The sequence below is a fragment of the Ailuropoda melanoleuca genome, chromosome 2 (genome assembly GCF_002007445.2).
Source record: "Ailuropoda melanoleuca isolate Jingjing chromosome 2, ASM200744v2, whole genome shotgun sequence".
Lineage (NCBI taxonomy): Eukaryota > Metazoa > Chordata > Mammalia > Carnivora > Ursidae > Ailuropoda > Ailuropoda melanoleuca.
Window position 1 is genome coordinate 197,653,742 of NC_048219.1, and position 25,455 is coordinate 197,679,196.

Here is a 25,455-nt window from a genome sequence, read left to right on the forward strand (position 1 = left end):
CACGGCACCCACGACCCCCTGCACCATCCCCCCGGCTAGGAACCTCTGCCTGGCCATGCGGCACCGGGCACGGTTCGCCAGCCGACGCTCGACACGGCGCTTGCGCATCGTGTCCCCTCAGGCTCCTCCCCACCGTGACAGTGTCTCAGACCGTCCTTGCAGGCGATGGCCCTGATGGTATGGGGGATGGGGCAGGTGTCCGCCAGGACACAGCTCTTACCGGATGCTGAGGCTCCCCTCACGCTTAGGTGAGGGAGGGAGACCGTGCGAACAAAGCGCTGTTCTCGTCACACACACTCGTTTGATGCCCATGCCCCCCCCCCGTCAAGCCATCGTCAGCCCCCCGTGGCCCCGAACAGCCGCTGGCTGCCACACAAATGGCCGGCCTCTGAAGACCACGGCACCAGGTGGCTGGGCCTCAGCCGCCCGCGCGATGCACACTCGGGCTGCAGGGAGCAGGCGGCGGCACGGACCCCCACGGACCCGCACGGACCCCCACAGACCCGCACGGACCCCCACGTACATGCACAGACCCCCACGAATGCCCACGGACCCGCACGGACGCCCACGGACCCACAAGTACATGCACAGACCCCCATGGATGCCCACGGACCCCCACGTACACACACGGACCCCCACGGACCCCCACGGACTCCCACGTACATGCACGGACACGCACGGACCCCCACGGCCCGCAAGGGCACCCATGGCGCAGAGCTTCTCTGTCAACAGAAAACCCCACCTGAAGCCACTTACCTCTTGGATCACAGGAGGAAATCAGGACGCAAGCGAGGCAACAAAGCAAGACCTAAATTTGGCAGAAAAGGAGCAAGGATCAAAGGCTTCCATCTTCATCAGGCCTTGTGGCGACAAGTGAGCGAGCCCGTCAGGCAGTCGCAGCCCGGGCTGTCGCTCCTGTCCCCTCCTGAGCTCCCGACAGGCATCCAGCAAGAAGGATGAATGAACAGGGCCCGCACCGCCCAGAGCCAGCTCCCGCTCCCTACAGACCAACGGCGACGGAAGAGCCAGGCTGCACCCCCGTGGCCCCGGCTGCATGTGAGCATGCTTTCCAGGAACGGTGCGAGCCGCCACGACGACCGTTCGGGCCGATGACTGCAGACCCGGCCCCGCGGGAGCCATCACAGCCTGGACCCAGCCCGGGCTTGGGACAAGGGCCGAACAAGGACAAGGAAAGCTGGCTCGGTTTTGTACACTGCTATCCCAGCGGAGGGAAAAGGAAATGAGAAAGGGGAGGGAACCCCTCTGATGTCTAATCCCAGGGGCCCGGCTTAGAGAAAGATCCAGAAATGGGTCTGAGCAGAGGCTGGCACTCAGGGATGGCCCTGAAGGAAGGTGCGGCTCAGCCCCACCCACCAGCCGGCGCCAGGCTGCTCACAGACAAGAGAGGATTCCAGAAAGAGCAGAGGGAAATCTCTGTGCTCAGATGGGTGCTCCAGGCCACCAGCCGCATCCGTCCCACCTCCGTCCCCAAGAGAACTGCTCTGCAACCTTCCAGAGCTCCTCCCTTGAAGCCCAAAGCTGAGGCCTGCTGCCTCTCCTCCTCCCCTCCCTCCCCTCCCTGCACGCGGCCAGGCAGCCTCCCCTGTCACCCTCTCCTCTGACCTGAGCCTAACCTGGGCCCCTGCTTCCCTTCACTCAAGAGGTACCTGAAACTCTTTCTACGGGAAGCCTTTTCCAACCTGGGCAGAGTGCACTGAAATCTTTGTGATTCCAACCTGGGTCTGATCCTCAGCTCACAGCACCCTGCCCCAAGTGCAGACACTGGACAGCCTGGCCTAGCGCTGCTGAGTAACTATCCCATCCAAAGTCTACTCACGCTTGTCTTGTAAATCCAGAACTAGAAGCTGATGTTCAAAATTCACCTATCACTGCATAAAAATGTGAGCAAGCGGACACCTGTCCTTTCTCTTGGGCAGCTTTCTAAATGTGCTGCAGTCGCCACGGGATGTGTATGGACTTCGAGCTACCTACTCCCAGAGAGAGACCACCATATTCAATGAGCTTCTCAGCTCAGTCAATCCAGAAGATTCCCTAAGCATCCAAGGCAAAAGAGACGCAGCCACAGAGAACATTTCAAAAGCCACAGGTGGAAGGTTCTGGAGCAGGATTCTTGGGCCACACAAGGCATGGCCCGTGCCTCGCAGCTCATGCCCCACGCCGAGAGTCTACCCGAGCTTGGTTTCAGCTTCCCAGTGATAGAGATTTTTGTTTCCAACAAGAACAAGTGTGTAGAATTGACTTGAAAGGTTTCCCAAAAAATTGTGAAGGCATAGGAAACCTGTATTTAACAAAAATCTGTGAAAACTGTGTTTTAGTTTACATAAAATCAGAAAATACAGAACCTGGCTTTGTAGAAAACAATGGTAAAGATGTTATCTTGGTTAGTGATTTCAAGCAATGTCTCAAATGAATATAGGAACTCATGCATGGGCTACCTGTCTGCTCCTGTCCAGGTGAACACTGGCTGCCCTCTTGGACCCAAACTCCTCCAGGTAAGAATGAGGATGACCATCCAACCAGGTGTGGCAGGCCAGGCCCAGGTGATACTGAATGTCTACCCCCTTTCTGTTGTAGAAGGGTCTGGTTTTGACTGTAAATACAGGACGGCCCTACTTGGAAGCCTACCCCCAGTGCCACAGTGGAGGCCCCTCCAGGGAGAAAGAACAAGATCACCTACCCATCTGCCACCGTGCTGCCCTCTTAGAAACCACGAAGCAGGCGCTGGCCTGGAAACAAAAACCAAAGCCAGGGGCCTTTCTGAAGGGCCAGGGCCTGGTCCGAGGCAGCATGGCCCCACCATCAAGGACGACCAGGCCAGGCCAACAAACCCCACTGACATTCCTCCTGCAGAGGTGGCATGGTCGGCACACAGAGCTGTCTCTGCCCGTGGCTCACCCAGCCCCTGCCCCTGCCCATCCCCCAGGGGAAGCCCAAATATTTCAGAACTGGAAATTGTTGAGAAATGCTAAAATGATATTCTTTCAGGCAGTTTAACCAAGTCAAGAAAGACATTAGTTGCTCTTTTCTCCTCACAGACAGTCCTGATGTCTGAAATAACATCCCTCGGCCAGAGCAGACTCCTCCCTTAGAATGACACACACAGCCCAGCGTCCCCCGAAACCGACTAGGAAAGGGTTCCAAATGCCACCTCCTTAGGAGCTACGACTGCTGAGGCTGTACCCACGCAAACTGGTCTCCAAATCCTCACGTAACAGGGGCCACGTAGGATCAGAAGACAGAGGAAACCTACGACACAAACACCCCAGCTGGTGGTTCTCCCGCACCAAGTCCTGCGGCCTCTCGGAGAGCTCAGGGAAAGCCCAGCCAAGGGCAAAGAAAGGCACGTCTACATCAGCCAGGGCCGCCAGGCTGTGTGAGTCTGATCCCCACAGAGGTGCCGGCCAATGTCCAGGATGGGCCATGAAGAGGCTGGGAACCTGCAAGAGGGGGAAGCCCCCCTGCCCCCCAGTGCCTTCCTCTCCAGCACCACTGAGCTAGGACGGTCTCTGCAGCTGTCCAGGACATGTGGTGTCCAGGCTCTAGGCAGTGGCCTGTCACCTGCCAGGCGCTGCCACCCCCTCACATCCAGGACACCCCCAGCCCTGCCGAGAACCGGGGCTGGACCGGCCACAGAGAGGCTGACCTGTGCCCCTCACGTGCTCATGTGGACACAGTCCCACCTACCCTTCCACGCCGCTAGGAGAAACAATGTCGTACAAAGTGCTCCTGATGGCTGGGGAGGAACAGAAGGGACCAAATCACAGAAAGATGTCAGAGCAGACAGTTCGACTGTTCCCAGTGAGAATCTCTGCTTCCCATGTGTCCAGCTCCCCCAATGCCTTCTCAAACTTTCTAAAAACTCTTTCTGTCTACCAGCACCGAAGAAAGAATCAATTAACCCCGCCTTGCCCCGCTCCCCTGATCCTGTCTGTGAGACAGCACTGAAGCAGCCGGCGCCGTGGGGGCACACGCGGGGGACCCGGGATGAAGAGCGCCTCCCTTGCGTGGCCACGAGGCCACCGCAGGCATTCAGGCGAAGACAGCACTAGGCCCCCCAGCTTTTCAAGCACAAAAGAACGACGAGCAGGTTTGCATTCTGTATGTCAGACCATGGTGGGGAGATGGGGCTTTAGAATCAGCCAGGCAGCCCTGGTCTGGATTAAATCAACATGAGCTAAACACGAGGAGAGCCGAGAAGGCTGCACGCGCTGCCCTACTCCGAAGGGAGAATTTCTGCTCCACGCGCCCACACCGCAGCAGGTGTGAGTGGGTTAGAAAGGGCTCTTCATACAGCGTCTAGAAAACCTCCGTGAGCTGACAGCAGACCCATGGAATTCTCTGGAACTCCAACAGCATTTCACAGATCCCACTGAACCAACAAGTCGATAAGAAACACAGTTATAATAAAAGGCCAATTTCTACAAAGGATTTCCTAGGAAAATTCGTATACATTTTGAAAGGAATAAACTTTGGCCACAAATGCAAACAAATCACAATAGAATCTTCAGCTCTTAAAATGCAAGGTTTCCTCTTGGCTTTAGCCCTCAACAACCAGGTCTTAAGGAGTGACCTTCTAAAACACAGCCTAAGAGTTAAAGATTGTAAAAAGTGAACAACTGCCACCAACCGCAAAAGTTCCCCGGGAAAGGCTCACCAAGGACAAGGAATCCTCAACACATGGACAGTGGGCACTGAGAGGAGGAGCTCCTCTGGGCTGTGGAAGGTAGTTCTGTGCGAAAACACTCCCCCATTAGAGACGAACACATACTTAACATCAAGGGGCTTAAACGAAACTTCCATACTTCTTTACAAATGCTATCTGAAATGGAACAAGTTAATATAAGACAACTATGTATTTTATTTTAAAAATCGTATCACTTTGCAGCAAGCCTCACCTACTACCTTTCAAAAGGAAGCGGTATTAGCAAAAGTGAGGAAATGGTTGTAACATGACACGTTGGTTTTCGCATTAAAATCCCCAAAGCTCTGAAGTTGCATTTCAGCATGGAATGTTCCAAGTCAGGATCATCGCACTCAAGGGACAGCAGCAGGAACACTGGGCGGAGGAGGGGGTGATAAGGACCAAGGGTGACAGGGAGCCTGAAGTCCAACAGGGCAAAGGCCACCCTAGAACATCTGGGTTTACGACCCTAAAAGATGACCCAAGCCTCAAACCCAGTGCAGCCCTCCTGGGGAGCAGCCACCTCGCTCCCCGCCCTGCGTGGGCTGCTCGCCCCAGGACCAAGCTCCCATCAGCCGGTGCCCTCAATCCGCGAGAGGCATAATTTATCTTTCCTATTTGTGTTCTAGAAAGGGGAATGAAAGGAGGGGCCAATATGGAACATAAGGCTTCTTTTCATCATACACTGCTTATCACTCCTTAAAAGCCAATATGCCCAGTATCTTACTGATTAAGTGGCTAAGAGCAAACCGATTTAAAAACACAAAGCCAGATATGCTCCTAAAAGTTTGATTTTTAGATTTAATTTTTTCTTAACCGTTATTTTCCTAAAAGCGACTACCTTTTATCATGTTCTCATGAAATAAGCAAATAAAAGACTCTTAAGTAGAAACAAAATGAGAAGTTTGAACTCAAATCTCCCAAATTAACCAGGTCTGCCAATCACCCAGTCAGCTTCCAGTCCAAGAATTGGCAAAGAGAAGTTCAGAGTAAGTCCAGGAATATTCCCAAGTCACATGGCAAGCGGCACCAAAGCAACCACGGAAAACAACGCTCATTTAAAACAACGGAACACCAAGCGTGTGTCCCAGGGGAGGGCACAGCACGAAGGGGCAGGAGACTCAGGCCCACAACCCCTTCTCAGCACCTACAGGGTCTTGGAACCAAGGGAATTAGAAACATGTCACCCGTCCTACCCCAGAGCCAGTACCCCACACCTACCTCTCTGCTTGTTGTCTCCCTCTCCGCCACGCCAAGCTCCCACCTCCAGGCCCCTGGGCCCAGCCCCCAGTGCCCCACCTGGGCAAGTGAGCTCCTGCCCTGCTTTCTGATCTGGCTCCCCAGTCCTGACCTCACACATCCCTTCGAGGGGTGGGGCATGCCCCCGCCCACCTCCTCTCATCCCATGAACCACACTACAGGGCCTGGAAGCTCCATGCAGGTCAGCTGGATCACCTTCGGACACAGTCCAGTGCACCCAGCGTCTGCCAGCACAGGGCATACCCCCCCCCCAAGGGCAGGGAACCAATTCTTGTTCCAGGCTGGCCTCCAATTAGCCGCCTGACATGAAGCTACACACCCGGCAGCAGTCAACACCGGTTTCCTCATCTACAAAACAGGAATCATGGTGCACTAGCCCGCTTCACAGGGTCATCATGCAACCCAAATGCGACAGGTGCAAACCATGACTCAGAATGGACATGCTGTTCACTCTGGCATCCTGAGAGTACGGCGCCTCTTGGCTTGGAGCACTCAAGAAACCAACATGGATTTGTCACTATTACAAGTTTTCAACGTCTACAGTTAAGCAGAGCCCAGCCTGACGTCTGGAGGTGGCCGCACATCTCCGCACCTGTCCGCGCCAGACCTGCCCCCCGCCGCCAGGCGCATCCATGAAGGCCTTTCTGTTCCACTGCCACACTGTGCTCAATGGCTTCTAATCATTCTCGCACTGGGTTTTCTATGTCAAATATACACCGCAAGTTCATTCTTAAATTTCAATATCATTAATCATCCAACATTCAGCATCTCAGAACTCAGAAATTTGCATTTCTACAATGGTGGCTTTGAAAAAAAGGACATAAATGCAAATGTTCCACATACTGTATAAGAATTTTCAGAGAATTGCCAAAACAAACCATCAATGCTCCATTGACAGTGAATTTTCCAAGCTTTTCGTAACGACTGAGTATTCGTGATTTTTAAAAGACAAAACACAATTTGAGGATTAAAAAAAAGGAAAAAAAAAGTAGGTTGAAAAAGAAGTCATTATGTCTCCATCATTTCCAGAACAAACCTTGACTGATTGAGATCGCAGATAATGACAGCATGGGGGACCGGGATGGTGACGGTTCAAGAGCTGCAAATGTTCTCGCGCCGGGCGCTCCGAGAACGCCTGGCGGGCCGCCGCAGCAGACGGGAGCCGCGCCGGGCTCTTCGGAAGGCGTTCCTGTAGACGGCAGGCAAATGCAAGAGGCGCGAGTATCTCCCATCCAAACCTCAGCTGGAACCAGGGAGGCAATTCCTGCCTGCCCCCCACCCCTCCCCCGAAACACTTGCATTAGGCAGGGCGTTGGGACCTGGTCTACTACTCCCCCAGCGCCCCCAGCCCGTGTCCTTGGGGCTCAGTTTTGCTGCCCCTGACCAGAACTACCCCCCAGCCTACCCCCATCCATCAGCCACTGGGGGCTCCCTCACACCTTCCCAGAAGGTCCTGAAGCAGCTGGGCTGCAGCTATCACTGGCTGCTCCCGTCCTCTGGTGGCCAAGAACACAGGCTTTGTCCCCTCACCTAAACTGCAGGATTCCGGCCAGCCAGCTGCACCTGCTGGCTGCACAGCATACCTCTCCTGACAGTCTGAGCCGGGGCCTGCCCAGGCCTCGTGCAAGGCCACTCCCGGCTCCCCAGTTCTCCTTCCGCCACCTGCGGCCCAGACCCTTGCTCGGGGTCCACAGCCCGCCTGTCACCAGCAGCTCCAAACCAATGTCTTCCCTGTGTTAATGGCATGTCCTCAAATTCATTTCCTCCCCCTTAAAACTGTGGAATATTCCTGAGACATTCAATCACTGCAAAGCATGATTTAAATGACATACAAATGTTCCTTTCTGAGATAATTTCTATATTAAAACATAACAACCTTGGCAGCCAAACTGAAACAAACAGACTCAGGATCAAACAGAGGAAGAGCAGAGCGTCCAGATGAAGGAAGCCCAGAGCCCCAGCTCAGCCCAGCCAGAGGCACAGCCTTGCCCCAGGAGACTTCCAGGATTCAAACTTTACGACGGTTTGAAGAAATCAGACTATGTCGAAACTCACTCATCACTAACTTATTGTTAACACAGACTTTTTAGCTGCTTTTATGTGCATGGGCTATTTCACACTGAACAAAATATTAAGAAATCAGAGAATGGTCCAAACTGAAACACTGATCTTAAATACACAAGTTTTCCTCAAAATAGTTCTCCTGCTTTTAACTCAACACCGTACACCCTCTCACAAAGATACAGGGAGAGATAGGACACTTGAGTGACTCCACTCCAGGCCGGCTCAACCGGTTTTCTAGCAAGAACACGGTTTGGAAGACCACACACGAGTCCTCAAGACTCCACTGCGGGCTCTCTGGGATTTACAAGGAGGGCAGAGGAAGAAGGGAGCCTTTGCTTGTCCTGCTAGGAGGTCCACACGCGTGTCCATCCTCCATCAGTCTTGTACCAGGGACGTGCCTCCAAAGCAAGACGCCCTGTGTCCCAATGGCCCATCCTGACCTGTTTCGGCACATCCCCAGCGGGGAAAAGTTTAGAGCACTGGGTTAGGCAAGAAGCCTAATATTTCAGTACCTGCTCTCATTCTTCTTACTATCCAAGAGGAGTTCTCGTAGGCTAGATTACCCAGGCCTTTCCCCAGGCTGCTCACATCATTAGGAATAGTTATTCAGTGCAATAAAACCCCAACAGCTAACAGTTTTACGTCAGAGAACCAGGGCCTGGCTCTGGCAAAGTTCAGAAAGCACAGCAATAAAATCATAATGCATACCTCACCCAACACCAGAGGGAGTTTTAAAGAAAAACAGGGAAGAGAAAAATTATACGCATCAAACAAAAAGGTCATTTTATCATCTGGGTAAATCCAACTTACGCTGCCAAGTACGAGAGGAGGGACCACACGGAACTGGCTCTCCCCAGCCTGGTGGGGCGCAACCACACAGCCCCAAGGGAGCATGGCAGACCAGGGACAGCCAGGAGACAAGGAGACGAGGAAAGGAGGCACCCAGCCAGGGACACTGAAAACTGCACGAGCGAACAGTGCTGGCACACAAACAGGACTCGGCCCCTTGGTTTGAGAAAAGTGACAAACGACACCTACAAGTTTCTCATTCAAAAGAGCAAACTGAACAACTATTACTTCCCTTTCTCCCAGAAATCCACAAAAAATGACATAAATAAAAATATGGAAGGATTTATGGTGAAACTAGACAATGGGAAAATGGCAGCATCAACAGAAAAAAATTGGGGGGAACTGCCTAGAAAATACAAATCCCAGGGGATCGAAGTGATGGGAAACCAACCACTAGCAAGCAGCCCCTCACCTGGGGGGGCCGCGGCCTCAGGAAGGAAGGCGAGCCACAGCTCAGCCCGACTCACAGCACGCCACGGTGCCAGAAGGCAGCAGCCGGGCTGCTGAGGGGCCACAGGTGTGCCCGTCTGTGTGGGGCTGCTCAGGGGGGAGGGCAGGTCCCTGAGGAGACCCATGGGCAGGGAGAAGGGGGAACACCCGGGGGCTTCAGGCCCACCACACACCATGACACACGTCCACACCGACACAGCACGGGTGAGGCTCAGGCTCGTAAGGCAACGGCAGCCCCATGCCAGCTCCCCACCTCTGGAGACTCCGACCTACTGACAGGGACAGAGACAGCGGGGGTCAGTGTGGGGAACAACAGTCAGCTAGGACGGTGACTGCAAAAAACATCAGTGGGCAAATCCTCCACGTAAAAAGCAAAGGCTCTCGGAAGGACAACCTGGAAGGTTAAGCTGAGTGTGTGCAGACATGCTGATCAGCTAGGCAAGGCCTAGGGCAAGACTGCTTTTAAAAGACATAATAAACGTTTGGGCAAAGAAACATTAAATGAAGAAAAATTCTATATATTTTGTTAAGAGGACTGAGCTACCAAGACATACGGTCATCAATTTTTAAGTGCAGAAAAACACACTGAAATATATAAAGCAGAAAATGATCAGTAATGTGAAAAGAATATTGCACATTTTTGTAGAAATCGGGCACAAAACAGATGAGACTGACTTCCATGAGTCAGTGAAGCCAGTGTGTGCATATCAACAACACAGAGAAGACACGCGTGTAAGTACACGGTATCTGTGAATAAGGAAACTCTGTGCACATATAGATTTCTTCAGACACGAAAACAGGAACAAAAGAGCATTCTTCCCAAATGCGTGGGTGGCATGGACCAGATCTGGCTATGTCTATACAAAAACGTGCACTCCTGTGTGCACAGTGATGTAAATTCAAACCACCATTTTCCCCTCGCATACTGACAACGACGAAATGGACTGCATCCACCCGGCGCTGGGGCAAACGGAGAAAATTCTGTACGCTCATAAACTGTGACTGAGAAGGTAAGTTGAGACCGTTTCTGGAGCAACGTGAGAGTGGACCTGACGTTCATGCCCCCCAACCCAGGAATTCTACTTCTTGGAATTGGTCCAACGGAGATCCTTGCAGAAGTGTGTGTACAGAACAGGTACAGTGACTGCTGGATGCCGACTGGGGGCTGTCATAAATAGTACTGCAACCACAGAAACACCCATCTACAAGCTATCAAAAATAAGTGAAATTTATATACACACCAACATCAAAAGACACTCGTAATACATTACAATGGAAAAAAACAGAGAACACAGAACCCCACATATGGAATGATGACATTCTACTCCAATGTTTGCACGCACGCCCCTCGATGTTTACACACAGGAACGAGGCACACCCCCCAACTCGACAGCAGTGGCGTGCTCTGAGCGGCAAGGAGAGCTGGGCACCGCTCAGTGTCTACTTAACGCACTTCGATCCGGACTGCTTAATTTTGTTTCATGCTTTGTTATCAATCAATACACGAACAATTTAAATCAATAAAGCTTTCATATCTAAATATAACCGGGAATCCTGCTCTCTGGAGCTTCTGACAACTCTCATCAGAGCCAAAGGAAGGTGTGAGAATGTTCTGGGGCAATCCCAAAGGGAAAGACCTAAACCTCTGTCTCCACATTACCAGGCCAGGCCCCGAGGCCCACTCGCAGAGATGTGGGTGCCACCAGGACGCGTCACCCCTGCCTGAGTTACCCACCACCATCCCCCCCCCACGTGGATGCAGGACAGACTGCTCTCTGAGCACTCGTCAAGACCATGTTGCACTGGAAGAGGCCACCGGGCGGCAGATGGTGCTGGTTGTGCCCCAGGCAGGTCCCGTTAGGCAGGACAAGGCAGCACTCAAGGCTTTAACCAGGCATCCGCACTGTGGCTTTGCAAGGAGATGAATGCACGTGCCCGTGGCACCCTTCTGAAACTAAGACCCCACAAATGTGCTTTCTAATCCATTTGGCCACTTACTAGCTCTGTGACCTTAGACACGTCAATTCTTCTCTCCAGATCTGAGCCTTTTAGGGAACTGAGAAGCCCAGGTGCAGGCCAGGATCTTCGTGCCGTGCCTAATACAAAGCATGACCCCAGCAGCGACTCCTGTGGCCACCGAGGCAGGTGCAGAGGGGGGCGTTACCTCTCAGACTGAGCCCAGAGGTCCCGTCACAGAAGCACCCCGCTCCACAAAGACCCCTCAAAAACAAAGAAACTAAACAAGGAATTAACTTTCCAAGTCAGAGACTGACCTAAACGTCACCTTGCTAAGTACAAGTCTCCTCTCCTGGCATCAATGGAAACCACATGCCACTCTGGCTGTGTGCAAATCAAAGCCAAAGACATGACCCCAAACTCCTGAGACGAAGAATCCACAATCTGCCCTGCACTGGGCAGTCACACACCGACCGTGGCCACGCAGTGAGCCAGCACGGTCACACGAGCTCAACTTCTAAAGGAGAGCCCTGCTGTCTGCCAAGAGAGCAGCGGACCTCGCCTTACCTGGATGGCTTTGGGAGCTCATTGCTAGCAGCGTCTACTCCTTTAAGCGGTTCAAAATGGCTCACAAGTTCCACGTAAACGACAGCTCCAAAGAGCCCCCAAGTTCCAGGGACACATACAAGTACAGCCGCAAGGAGTGTTGGCGCACAGCGGCAGAAACTCTCAGTCTTGCTGACCACGTCTCGCAGGCCGAGTCATCCAAGAGGAGGGCAGGGGTCTTCCGCAGGCTCTCAGGAGGTGACCTGCGTGGTTAGAGAAGGAAGAGCAGTGTCAGTGAAGGGGTGAAGGCTCTCGCGGACGGCAACGTCTAACTAGGGAAACAACGTACATGTTCACACGGATCCATCATGGGTGGAAAAACCATCCCGTGTGGAATCTGTTCTGCTGACAAAAACCACCTGGGGGTTTTGTTAGTAAATAAGTGTGAAGACACGTCCCAGAGCAGCAGCTCTCAGCCTTGGCACCACCAGCGCCAGCCCACTCCCACCACGCACCTGCCCGGCCCCTCACCCAGACATCCATACTTCACGGCGCTGCGGTCCCACAGTCCACACTCGGCTCTGCACGGGCCACTGCCCCCTAGTAGTTCCCTCCTCACCCCCCCATGTTTCCATCTTCATAATTACCACCTTCCCGGCTGATTTCCAGCGTCTGACTCTAACAGTAATCCGTGCTCATCGCGGCTAAGTGTGTCAAGTCAACCACGATGCTGGCACCCAAGGCCAGCACCTGGAAGGTTAGGACCTGTCTCCTTGCTGTTCTCTGCCCTTTGCCCGTGCACACCGCCAGCTCTGGGCTGACACTACAGCCGGGAGCGTCCCCACGTCACTCAGCACTCCCGGGCACACCGTTGCTCCAAGGCTGCTGCCTAGTCCATCGGGGGCCGAGACGCCCGCCCCCTCCCTCCGAGGGGCTGCTCCTCCCCACCCCAGTCCGTGATGCGCGCCCGGCTCATCAAACCCACTCCCGAGACCAGTCTCCTCCACGGAAAACAGCCGCCCGGAGACGAGCACGAGAACTCCTACCAGCAGGGGTTGGCCTGTGTGTGGAGGCATCATGGATGAATTCTTACACCCTCGCCTGTGATCTCACCATCAGAAAGTGGAAACAAACTGAGAAAGTGGTAACTATGGAAAACCTCCTACTGACCCTGGCTCAAGGCTCCTCTGAGGCCTGTCATCTCCTCCTTTAATGATGGGACAGATTCCTGTTCTTGATTAAATTATTCAAGGACCCTTTCTTTGCCTATTGCTTGTACTCAGAGAACCCTAACCAGTCTGTCACGAAAAGGACTGTTGTCCAAAGGTGAGCCATCTCCTGGTTTCCATGACACGTCATCTTTAACTCTGGGATTGATACCCTCACAACTCTTATTCTGTATCTGGTTGTTTCCTTAGGAAACACAGTGACATCTACCCCAAGTTCAGACTTTTCATTCACCCCTTGGCCAGAAAGAAACACCACTGTCTCAAAGACAATGTAAATAGTTTATTTTGCAAATCTCAGATGGCTCTGTACCCTTCACACGCAGGTCCCAGCTTGGCTGGGTATGAAAGTCTGAGAACACAGGGGCACCTGGGTGGCGCAGTCATTAAGCATCTGCCTTCAGCTCAGGGTGTGATCCTGGCGTTATGGGATCGAGCCCCACATCAGGCTCCTCCGCTATGAGCCTGCTTCTTCCTCTCCCACTCCCCCTGCTTGTGTTCCCTCTCTCGCTGGCTGTCTCTATCTCTGTCAAATAAATAAAATAAAATCTTTAAAAAAAAAAAGAAAGAAAGAAAGAAAGTCTGAGAACACAAACACTTCTCCCTTGAAACCTTTAGGCCCGGCCCCACCCTTGGCAGTGCACAAAACCCCACGTCTATCTCCTCCCTAGGGGACTTCTGGGGACTGAACTTGGATGATGCCACTGCTGCCATTTTCTTCTGTCTGGATTCTGCGAGAATGTTTTTCTTTCATGTTGAAATTCAAAAATGTTGTCAGAAGGTATGAGTCTCTTTTCGTTTATTTTGTGCCAAACGTGAACCTTTCAATACATACAGGTCTCTTTTCTGCTCAGGAGAATGCTCTTCAATCAGGCCTGGATTACTACTTTGGGGGAACTTGTTCTGGCTTCCTCAGAGACCCCTCTCCTAGCTGGCTGGCGTCCCCCTCAGCCCTGGCCTCTCTCGCCACGGGCACATCTGCTGTTTACTCCACATTCCTGGGCGTCTTCTCAAGTATGTTCTCCACAGCACGGCTATTTTCCACGATATCAGTTTGATTCCTTATGGCCTCTAAGACAGATTTTAACTAAACCTCAGACTCCCCATTTTCAACCGTTTCCCTTTACAACTCAGTCCTTTATCTTCTCCACTCAGCGCACCCCTCTTCCTCACCCAGCCACTGAGCCATGTCTTCTCCCCGCTGAGGTTTTCTGAAATGTCTCTTTTCTGACTCTGATTGTGACCACTTTCAGAGGTATATTCGTCTTCTGTTTCCAGGTATTTCCCTTTTCACCACGTTCTGGGAGACCCCATGTGGGGATTTTCTGTTCATTCATCCTCAAATAAGAATAGCTCCGGTCCAGACCTGAGTTTTGCCAAAAGACCATGTGTACTTGCTCCTACCCCATCCTGTGTCCCTGTAACGCTGGCCAAAATCTGCTTCTCAGAGCTACACCGCTGGCGGCTGAAATGCATGGTCCCCAGCCCAGCGCCCAGCAGGCCCTGACCTAGTGCGGTCTTGCCAGACTGAGACGGACTCTCTTCCCAACTGCAGATTAAACAGAAAACAGAAGTTTCTGCTATGCTACCATCCATGTGTCTACAAGAACTTCACACTCTGCGAAACTATCCTAAAAATACCAGGGCTTCTGAAAAAAAATAAGGTTGGAGTGGACCATTCAAAACTGCAATTTTTTTAGGACACCACAGAGATCAATAACAACACTAATAAAAACATGACCATAGTGTTTGTAAAAAGACACATAAACTTCCTAATAAATAAAAAGTCCTGCAAATGTAGGATTTTACTGCAGCAATGGTTTTAGGATGGAGAAGAAAAGGAAGAAGGGAAGCCTCTGAGTTGTGGAATTGGGGGCGAAATGTTACGATGGAGAAAACCATGGGACAGCGCACGTGGCCAAGCAGGAGGCAGAGCCGAGGCAGGAACGCATGCACACATACACAAACAGCATGACATTCCTCTGCGGATTATCACGCTCAGTCTGAGAGTCCTTCGTGTGCAAATCCTGTCCCTTGCTCACAGAAAGCATCCACGTATAGGAAAAAATCAAGTATGGCCCAGCTCCATCTCCACACTGTGGACTCCTTCTCCCCTCCACCAGCAGCCCGTGGGCTAGCTCGTGCTGTGAAAGCGTGCTTTGTCACAGGACAGAACATATACGAAGTGGTCTCACGTCCTAGGGCTGCCGTAGCACCACACCACAGACCAGGTGGCTTAGAACACCAGAAATTTATGTTCCTGGTTCTGGAGGCATGGGAGTTTCACAAGTCTGCAATCAAGCATCGGCGAGGACATTCACCCTCTGAAACCTGTAGAGAAACCCTTCCTGCCTCTTCCCAGTTTCTGGTGGTTACTGGCAATCTCTGACACTCCTTGGCACACTGCCTGCACCACCACATGGCTTCTCCCTGCATCTCTGCCTTCACACGGCCATGCTCTTCTAAGAACACCAGTCATCCTGGATGAGGGGCTCGACCCACCCAATAACACTTCATCCTAACTAATGACATCTGCAACAACCCTACGTCCAAATAAGGTCTCATTCTGAGGTCCTGGGGGCTCGGACTCTAACGTATCTTCTGGGGGAGGGGGAACACGATGACACAACTCAACTCCTAACACCCGGTATGCACTGCACCGTGGGCTCTTCCTGACTGCGCCCGTATCAGCTTCCCTGACGCCGTATCAACTTGAAGGTTCCAGAAAACAATGTGCCCCCACATCTCACAATCCTCTCATCAGAGCCACACCATGTCTACGCAGACCAACGCCTTCTGGACTGTCAAGAGCAATGAGGAATACACCAGGAGCACAGAAGCACACGGCTTGAAAACCAGCTCCATGTGCCACAGAGACAGTTGCCCAGCGTCCTGGCAGTTTCGGAGGGTGACACTACAAATCCCAGGAGATGGTGGGGAAGGAGGGTTTCCTTTGTGCTCTCGGGTGAACCAATGACCCCCATCATTCGGCCCAGTTTCTCTGGCTTCGGCCACACCGAGTCTATCAGCAGACTCTGTGCCCCAGGTCTTTAAATGAACCCAGAGAGGCCTTACCACAAATGTCCAGCCAGCTGCTGGCTCGCAGGACAGCAGAATGCCCAAGAGCACAGGCACAAGAGCCAAAACTGCCAGGGTCCCGGGCTCTGGGTCTGAACCTCAGATTGCCATTTTAGCACGTGACCTTGAGCAAGTTCCTAACCCACAGGAATGGGAATGAAGACGAGGAAACAACACTGTCCTAGAGGTAGGACTGAACATGGCTTGGAGAGAAGAGGTCCTGCGCTGTAAACTGAAACAAAGCTTCCCCAAGCATTACACACCCACCACGGTGCCTAGAAGGAGCCCACTTCAAGTATAAAAATACAAATAGGTGAGGGCCCCTGGGTGGCTCAGTCGTTAAGCGTCTGCCTTCGGCTCGGGTCATGATCCCAGGGTCCTGGAATCGAGTCCCCGTATCGGGCTCCCTGCTCAGCGGGGAGTCTGCTTCTCCCTCTGCCTGCGGCTCCTCCTGCTTGTGCTCTCTCTCTCTGTCAGAGGCTCATGGTTTCATGCAACAAAAATGCACCTGGTGATCCAGGCAAGTGAAGGAAACTGGGTACTGGAGAACTGGGTGGACACCCGGAAACAGGAAGGGACAGACAGTGCCCGGAGGACCGTTGTCTGAGACTCCCCTTCCAGGGGCCCCCAGCTGCTGGGCAGCATAAGTCCACATGGCCAGGGCAAGGCAGGACACCTTGACCGGCAGGCCCACCAAAGTCAATCTAATGGGAAAGGGGTCACTCCCCAGAGGGAACCTGACATGCTGTTACCAGAGGAGGTGAGGAACTGGGCAGCAGATGCCACGAAGAACCACAGGGGAATGGGGATCAGACCGTGGCTCCCTACGGCCAGGACTACACGATCCTCCCAGCTGCCCACCTCCCCATCACAGGACTCCACCAGTGTGGCTCCAGCCAGTTTGTGATAGCACTGGCTGGCCTGGCCACGAGTTCCACGAAAACCAGCAAGACACATCTGTCCCTTAGCACCACTATACCGGCGTGGGAGGAAGCGCAGGGCGGGAGGCCTGAGCCCCGTCCGCCCAGCAAGCCCACCGTGAGCTGCATGGCCCTGGGCCAGCCCCTGTGACATTCCTGGGCTGGAGCAAGGCTGCATTCACTGAAGTTTCCAGGGGCCCTCATGGGACAAACTCCACAGGGAAGACCGCTTGGTGGCCACCAGCAATACTCACAGACACACACACACACACACATACACACACACAGGAGGGGCTGAACAGCCAGGCACAAGGCCCGTGAAATTCCTGTGTCTTCCCTCTCTGGGGCTCCCTCCTCTCTAGAGGTGCCCTTCCTGGGCGCCCGGATGGCAGTCCCCACCCCTCCCACACACTAGTCCCATCACTCTGCTATCTGACACATCTGCCTGCTTGTCCATCCACTGTCGTCTGCAGCCACCCCAGGCTGGACGAAGGCTCAATGACCGTAGCACCGGCTCCCCGGCTGGCAACTGAGGATGGGCACACAGTAGGCACGCCAACAAAAAGGTGCTGAACAGAATAAACTTCCGAAAAGTTGTTCTAAACCCACCTCAGAAATCACTTCAAAACAGGCTGAGGTCAAAAGGTAACCACAAGAGCAACAGCGCTCTGCCCTTCGGAGGCTCTAGAAGAAAAGTCAAGGGTCACATCTGACATCAAAGGTCCGGTTAATCCAGGAGCGCGTGCTGCTGCGGGACACACGGGACCTCAGCGCAGCCAGAGGCTAAGTGAGGAAGGCAGAGCCACAGGTCACCCAGAGCCCCTGGGCCCTCAGAACATCTAAGCTAAGTGAGGGACAGCCATATCTTCAGGCAGGTGCTGAGACACAGCGGAGAAAATCAAGGCATTAAGGAGCATCTTACAGCTGGAAACTCAATTATACTCCTGGCAAAGAAAGCATACCACACCTCAATCCCACAATGAAAGCAACTCCCCCCCTCCAATCTCAGAGGAGAACCCAGCAAAGTTGTCTGACCTGTGCAGCCATACTTCTCCCCTTTTCTTCCCAGGGCCACGAGCATCTCTCTAGGTGGAAGGTTCCTGAACAACCCAATGCAATATTCACAATATAAAAACAGACCAGGAATTTACAGTTTAAATAAAATAAAATTCAAGCACAATATGGTTCCTTTCATCTCGATGTAAACATCTAACAACACTTCACTAACCAATAGATTATTGCCTTTCTAAGAAAACACAGAGCACACGGTACTAAGATCTCAAAAATGACAGGAGCCTCAGGTTTCTGAAACCTACTCACGAGGAACAGCTGGAACTGGAATGTGCACGTCTCTGAAGCATACACTTCAGATAAAACTGAACAAACGCTGAACGTATTATGAGTTGAGACACAACTGCTTTTACGACTACATTCTTTCCTGATTTATGGCATGAATTAAAAGACCACATTTGGAAGGGTGAGCAGGAGAGGACTCTGGAATTCTGACTCACAGCACCTTTAGAAAGACAGGCATGGGCACTCCATGTACTGGGCAGTCTCTGACACGGAGCATGCATTTATGTAAAGACAGCTCTTTCTTTATTTTTATTTCTGCCCCATGTTGAATAAATGGAAGTAAATGCGTCACTACAGTTTAAGTGTGTGCTAATATTTCCTTCACCAAACGTCTGAATCTAGGATTACCTATAGTTCTTCTCTCCTGCAGCTGCTCTTAAAAATTTTAGTTGACCTAATTTCACAGAATAAGCCATAAACTTCCCAGAGTCAAAGTTTTAGAAACTATAAATCCTTAAGGGAACATTCTCTTAAAAATCGTATTAGGTGACCACAAAGAAATGTGGCCACGCAGGGATGACATGTTTCCTCACTCGCCACAATCCTCTGCGCCCCGTCACATGGGCACGGAATGACCACAGCTCAAAGTCCGAGCTCCTCCCCGCCGTGGCCGCAGCCTGCCAGGCTGGTGGGAGAAGAGCAGGCTGTTCGCGAGAGCAAACACACAGCCAGGAGCCACACGGCGCAGCGCAGCCCACAGCACCCTAACGCAGAATGCAGGACACAGACCATCAGCCCGAGTCGGGAATGAAGCCAAGATACCCCTCTCACCGCGTCCACTCAACACCATCCCGGAGATGTTAGCCAGAAGATGAAGTGAAGGGCATGAGGGCCAGAGAGGACAAAGATACTGCATTATTTACAGACAGTATCCAAAACCCCAAACAATGCACCAGCCTCTATCAACATTCCTATGTGAACTTAACAAGATTGCTGGGCACAAGGTCATGTGCAAAAATCTATTGTATTTTTACATACCAGACAAAAAAAGAGAGAGAGAAAAAGCTTTGAAAAAAGATACCATTTACAGTAGCATCCAGTATTGGCAAATGTCCAGGCCTAGATCTGCCTGAGGACTTATGAGAACTTTGGACATTAAGCTGGGAAACATCAGAGGTGAGATTTAAGATTTAAACAAAGGGGAGAGCACACCCTGTGCCCAGACTAAGTGGTCCTCAATGCAGTCTCAGTCACCATCCCACCAGAACCTGCCTGAAAATTGACAAGTGTATTGTACATTTTACACGGAGGTACAAAGGACCTGGAACAGTAATCTTGAGGAAAAACAGACACGGAAGACTTAGACTGCTAAATACCAAGATGTATTATAAACCTATGTAATTAAAAGGCTGGCCTAAGAACGGGCACCATAAGGAACAAAACATTCTAGAATGAGACCAACACAAATACAGTAACATGAGAGCAGCAAAGGCTGCACTCCAAATCCACAGGGAGAGGGGTCTTTCAGGGAACAGTACTGGGCCACAGGGATCCACATGGAAACAGAGATGAGCCCGACAGCTCGCCGTGGAAATTGGCATGAAATGGAGCGCAGACTCAAGGTCAGACAGCGAGGACAAGCCTAAAAGACAACAAAGAAAAATATCTGCAGGCAGACAAAGATTTCTTAAATATATTTAAAAACAACATCATTGTTTAAGAAACTGACAATAAAGAAAAGAAGATAATACATTTTACTGAATCAAAATTAAGAACTTGCATGTATCCAAAGACCAGCAGAGGAGGGGAAAAGGCAACCCAGAGAGCAGAAGAGAATCTGCCCAGCACACATCCAACAAAGGGCTGGTGTCCACAATACAGAAATAATTCATAAAAATCATTAAAAGAAAGACAACCCAAATAAACAATGGGCAAGAGATGTGAACAGATAATTTTTTACAGAAGAGGATTCCAAGTGGTCAATCACCATATGAAGAAATGCTGGGCTCTGTAATCTCAGGGCAATGCAAAGTAACACCACGAGGGCACACTGGAAACGGCTAAAACTGAAAAGCCGCGCAGAACCAAGCACTGGCAAGGCTGTGGAAGGACTGGAATGCTCACGCTCTCCCCGGAGGGTGTCGATGCACAGGCACCATGGGAAAGTGCTTAGGGACAGGCATCGAGGCCAGACCCCCGCAAACCTGTTCCCCAGCAAAGCCACTCCTAGGTACATGCCCAACAGAAATGCATACAACGACAACACGCAGCCTCACCTGTGACAGCCAACGCCCGGGAACCTCCCAAATGCCCATCAACAGTAGAACGGATGTGAACTGTGGCACAGCCCTATCACAGAACAGTTAGACAAGAACAAATGACAGGCACAACACAGATGTATCACACGATCGACGCTGGGCAAAGAGCAGACGGACACGCCAGAGGACACACTGTGTGCATCCATGGACGTGCAATCTAGAAGCAGAAGGACTACTGCGTGCTGTTAGGGGACAGGACATTCGTCGTCAGGAGTAAGTGGTAGGGAAGCAAACGGAAGGAGGAAAAGAGGGCTCCCAGCGTGTTGGTCACATTCTGTTTCCTGATCCAAGTGAAGAGCAGGGAGAGGGTGTCTCCTGGAAATTCACCCCCTGAACCCTTCTGGCCCAGAGACAGAGGGAGAATTAGCTACTCAGAGGCCATTTCGCATCAAAGACAGGCCCAAAATAACACCTACCAGGTGGGTCCATTCATTCCACTTACACTGTATTCCTACGATCAGCACATACACAGGAAGTCCTTGCCCAGCTACCCCTCCTGAGACAGTCACACCTCCCAGAAGTAGGACAGGACTCATCCTGAGTCCATGACGACACCAACACGGGACGGGTGATCCAAACTGACGGACTGGATGCAAGTCCCAAGGAGACCCCAGGGCAGGGTATCAGACAGAAAAAAGTACCCATGAAATAACTGTTAATGTAAATATTTTCAATGAAATAGGTAATTTGAGCTTAATTAAAATCAATTTAAATTTTAATAAATTTTAATCAAAAAATGAACTCTGATGGAGTGATTTTCCCAAGTCCTATTTATGTGGCCAGCTTTATTAACGAGCATTATTTTCTTCATCAAATATCCTTAATGAAATATGGGCTGTAAAGTCTAGCAATTACGTTCCATAAGAGCGTCATTTTATGATAGACGGTCACGCAGCAGAAGACAAGGTCTGTCCCACAATTCATTGGGACAGAGTTATTTTTCAGCTTCAGAACAGGCTCTCCACTTGAAAGTCATAAAACACCATCTCAGTGTACTCTGAGAGTCGTTTCATGACACCTGAGTGATGCAGGCTCCACTGAGCAGAGCGCCACGGGCAGACGTGGAAGGGCACAGGGATGGAGGCACCAGCACCGCCAGCGAGCACCACCAGGTCGATGGGGCGCTCACCCAAACACTCGAGCACACAGGCACACGCTCACACACACCCACACACCTGCATGCACACACGCACACGTGTATAAGTACATGTTTGTGCACACGAACACATCTGCACACACTCGTGCACAAGGACACCCTTGCACACACAAGCATATTCCCGGGCACACACGCATACATGTACGAGCACATGTCCATGCACACACACACTTGCACACATTCGTGCACACGAATGCACATATCTGGGCACATAGGCACACACGTATAAGCACACACAAGCACACACTCGGGCACACACGCATACATGTACAGCATATGCCCATGGACACAAACACACTTGCACACACTCATGCACACAAATGTACATATCTGGGTCCATAAGTACACATGTGTAAGCACACGCACGCACACAAGCACACACCCGGGCACACATGCATACATGTACAAGCCCATGCACACACTCGTGCACACAAATGCCCATATCTGGGTACATAAGCACACATGTATAAGCACACAAGCACACCCTTGCACTGCACACACAAGCACACACAGAAACAACTGCCTGTCAGGAACAACCTAACACGGATTCTATCCACAAGAGAAAACAGCCTCCCAGCACTCTGGATCCTTTTTCCAGATGGCTACATCTATTTACTGATAAATAATTGTATCTTAGTTTTAACATGTACAAACTCCTTGATAAAATAAACTCTTTAGATTAAGGGTTCAAATGGACAAAGCACCCAGATAAAACAATACTTGTTTCCCTTATCTGCTAAATAAAGTAACTTTAGAGGCACAGATTCTGGCAGGCCGGCAGGGAGCCCAGAGAAAACTCGATGGGTCATTTAACAACCGGCCAGCCCCAGCCAGGAGCATCCCAGGTAGAGGGTTGCAACCCCCTGAAGAAAAACACGGGGAGCCCAGGGCAGGCGACACGCAGTCCCGTAACCTTTCCACGGCTCCCACCATAAACGCAAGGACACAGCACTTCACCAGCAAGAAGCCAGGAACCTGCCGTCACTGACGGTCACAGGAGAACAAGAAACAGCTCGGTGACAGCAGATTCCTCCATCAGCCAGATGACTGGTCAACTCCCATTAACAAAGGTTAAACCTCTTCCTGACCCTGCTCTCAACCACAGGGAAACCACTGTTCCTAAAAGTGGTTGTCATAGAGTGGTACAAGGTCCCTACGGGTCCCCAGGACCTATACAGGGGCTCTGAGAAGTACACACTGTTTTCATTGGTAACACTGTTCCCTCGTGGGTAAATGGTGGAGTCTTCCAGAATTCACAACACATTGAATGTTAGAGGTGGATATGAGAATCCAGCAGCCTTCTACCAAGCCAGACATCACAGAAATGGGCAAAAATGCTAAATGATGCTTCTCTTCTCACTACATTCTTTGTTTTATGTAATAAATATTTTTCATAAAAAAATACATTGTCGTATTACTATGTAATGGGTTTAGTTTCACATGGATATTTTTGTAATTTTTGTAATTTCTGTGCTCGTTTCTAATGTAGTAAGTATCCATAGATATAAGCCATTTCCACAACAGCTCTCTGGGGTCCCAACTTTCAAGAACATAAAGGGATCCTGAGACCAGAGTTTGAGAACCGCAGCCACGCAGATGTATCCCGAACATTCTCCCTTAGGAGACAGGGTCTGTGTGTCTGGGTGTAGGTACAAGAGATGGGAGCCAGCAGAGTGAAGGCACTCAGCTGGGAGGAATTCGGGGAACAGTGATGGAGGGTATGGAAGGGCACCGTGCACTGACCCATGAAAGCAGAACACCCCCTACCGTGTACTTCCCCACCGTTCCGTGGAGGCAGCGTCCGCAGGGCAGACTGACCTGCTGGCTGGGTCTGGACAGGCTCAGCCAGCTGCCTTGCTGGCTTCCTTCTGGACAGAAAGTGGGGTCCCCAAGAGGAGAACAGGATGAAGGGGCAGAGTCGCTGGCACCTAAGGAAAGAGGGACATAGACATTCCACCTTTCACCAAAAGGCTGGCCTCTCCTTTACTATCTCTCACTATCCGCAGTGGACAGTCCTCCCCTGCTGGGTAACTCGGGGTTGTGAAAGGTCCTCACAAACCTGAGACAGGGCTCCTGGGCAGGCAGGACTTTCTGCTTCCCACAGGTGTGGCATCTGTACCTGGAGCGGGCTTTCCCAAGCTCTGAATTCTCTGGACTCAACACAAGTGAACCCCCTCCGAGTCAGGCACTACTGTCTGAAAGGGCAGGGGGTCCAGTCACCCTAGATACTCCCCCAACTCCACCCCAACCACCTGGGTCAGCAGCGCCAGATGACCCGTCAAGCAGAATCCGGAACCTGTGGACAATCCTGGGCACTTGTGTTGATGTGTCCTTGTCCAGCATCAGGAGCCCCAGACGGAATTAGAGGGGAAGCAGAACTCTGCAGATGCTGTTGTCCCCTGCAGCCCCAGCCCCTGCTGTCTCCCCTTGCTGCCCACAGAGGTGAGCGCTGGGCACAGACTAAGTCTTGGTCCAAACACACATGTACCGGGACCAAAGGTCAGACACATGCAGGTCAGACATGCTGGAGGGAAGAGCAGAGGCCCGCAGCAGTACTGCCATCAGACCCACAAGGGACCCACATGCGGTGGCCTTCGCGGGCACCCCCACCTCTCATAGTGAGCCCGCTTTGGCCCCAGAACCATGACTGTCAGTGCAGAGGAAGGGCTACGAATTCCCACTTTCCAATCTCACTTGTTGGAACTGTTTACAAAGAGTATTTTTGTTATAAGCAGAAAAACGCTATTTTTATTTTAAAAGTACAGAAAAAATGCTGCAGGTAATCAAGACACGGAATTAACCGTCAACCTCTGCCCCCCTTCTGGGGTCCGCCTTCCAGGAACGCGCTCGGGGGCGGCTAGTCACCCTTACCGGGGCTGTGGCTGCTTCCACAGAACACGCAGAGGGCCGTGGTTACCCCTGGATACAAAACCACCCAAGTGATGAACTCGAAAGAAGAGGGCATCATGGTGGAGAGAGGGTATGCGCACTCGCCATGCCTTCTGCGTCCCTCCAGTGTGGACGTCCCACATCCCCCGGGGACAGAGAGTCCCAGGGCTGCCACATCTGGGACTGCCCAAGAGAAAGGGACTTTCTCCTGAGAATCAGCATGGGGCTGGCCACACACTCGCCAGACAAGTTCACACTCCTGCCCCGGAAACCCGTTACTGGCGGGTCCCCGCGTGTAGAACCCTGATCTTCTCCCCATGGGGCCACGTGGGGAAAGGGACTGAGGTGCACCTATGACACTGCAGTACCTAAGGACACCACCAGCCACCTGGACGATGAAGCGGAAAGGAGAAAACCCCGCGTTCTGGAAACATCCAAACTGGAACAGCACCCTGGCCCCACCAGGTCAGGTGCCCCAGGCGGTGAGCACAGGGTCTTGGCCCAGCGCTCCGCAGGTGACACCATGCCCTGCGGTTTGCAGCACTCCTCACGGACAACCGCCAGACACCCAGGGGGAGGGCGGGGCGGGGGCCAGGTGAGGGCCACGACACTCAGGCTCTTCCCTTGGGACCAATATCTGCATGGCTTGTGGTCTCCTTCTTGCAAGGCACCAGCTCAAAGCCATCCTTAGGGTGAATTACAGACAGCTGAATAAATCACCAGAGCGTCGCACAGTGCAATCTCG

At 51.9% G+C, this 25,455-nt stretch overlaps 1 long non-coding RNA gene across 1 annotated transcript; it reads right to left on the minus strand.

Annotated features, from left to right (window-relative positions):
• Positions 1-345: 345 nt before the first annotated feature.
• Positions 346-24,824, minus strand: LOC117801175. The gene is made up of 3 exons (XR_004623701.1): positions 23,589-24,824; positions 11,849-12,090; positions 346-7,151 (listed from the first exon to the last, which is right to left on the minus strand). It is a non-coding gene; the product is annotated as an uncharacterized LOC117801175 (long non-coding RNA).
• Between the last annotated feature and the right edge of the window lie 631 nt (positions 24,825-25,455).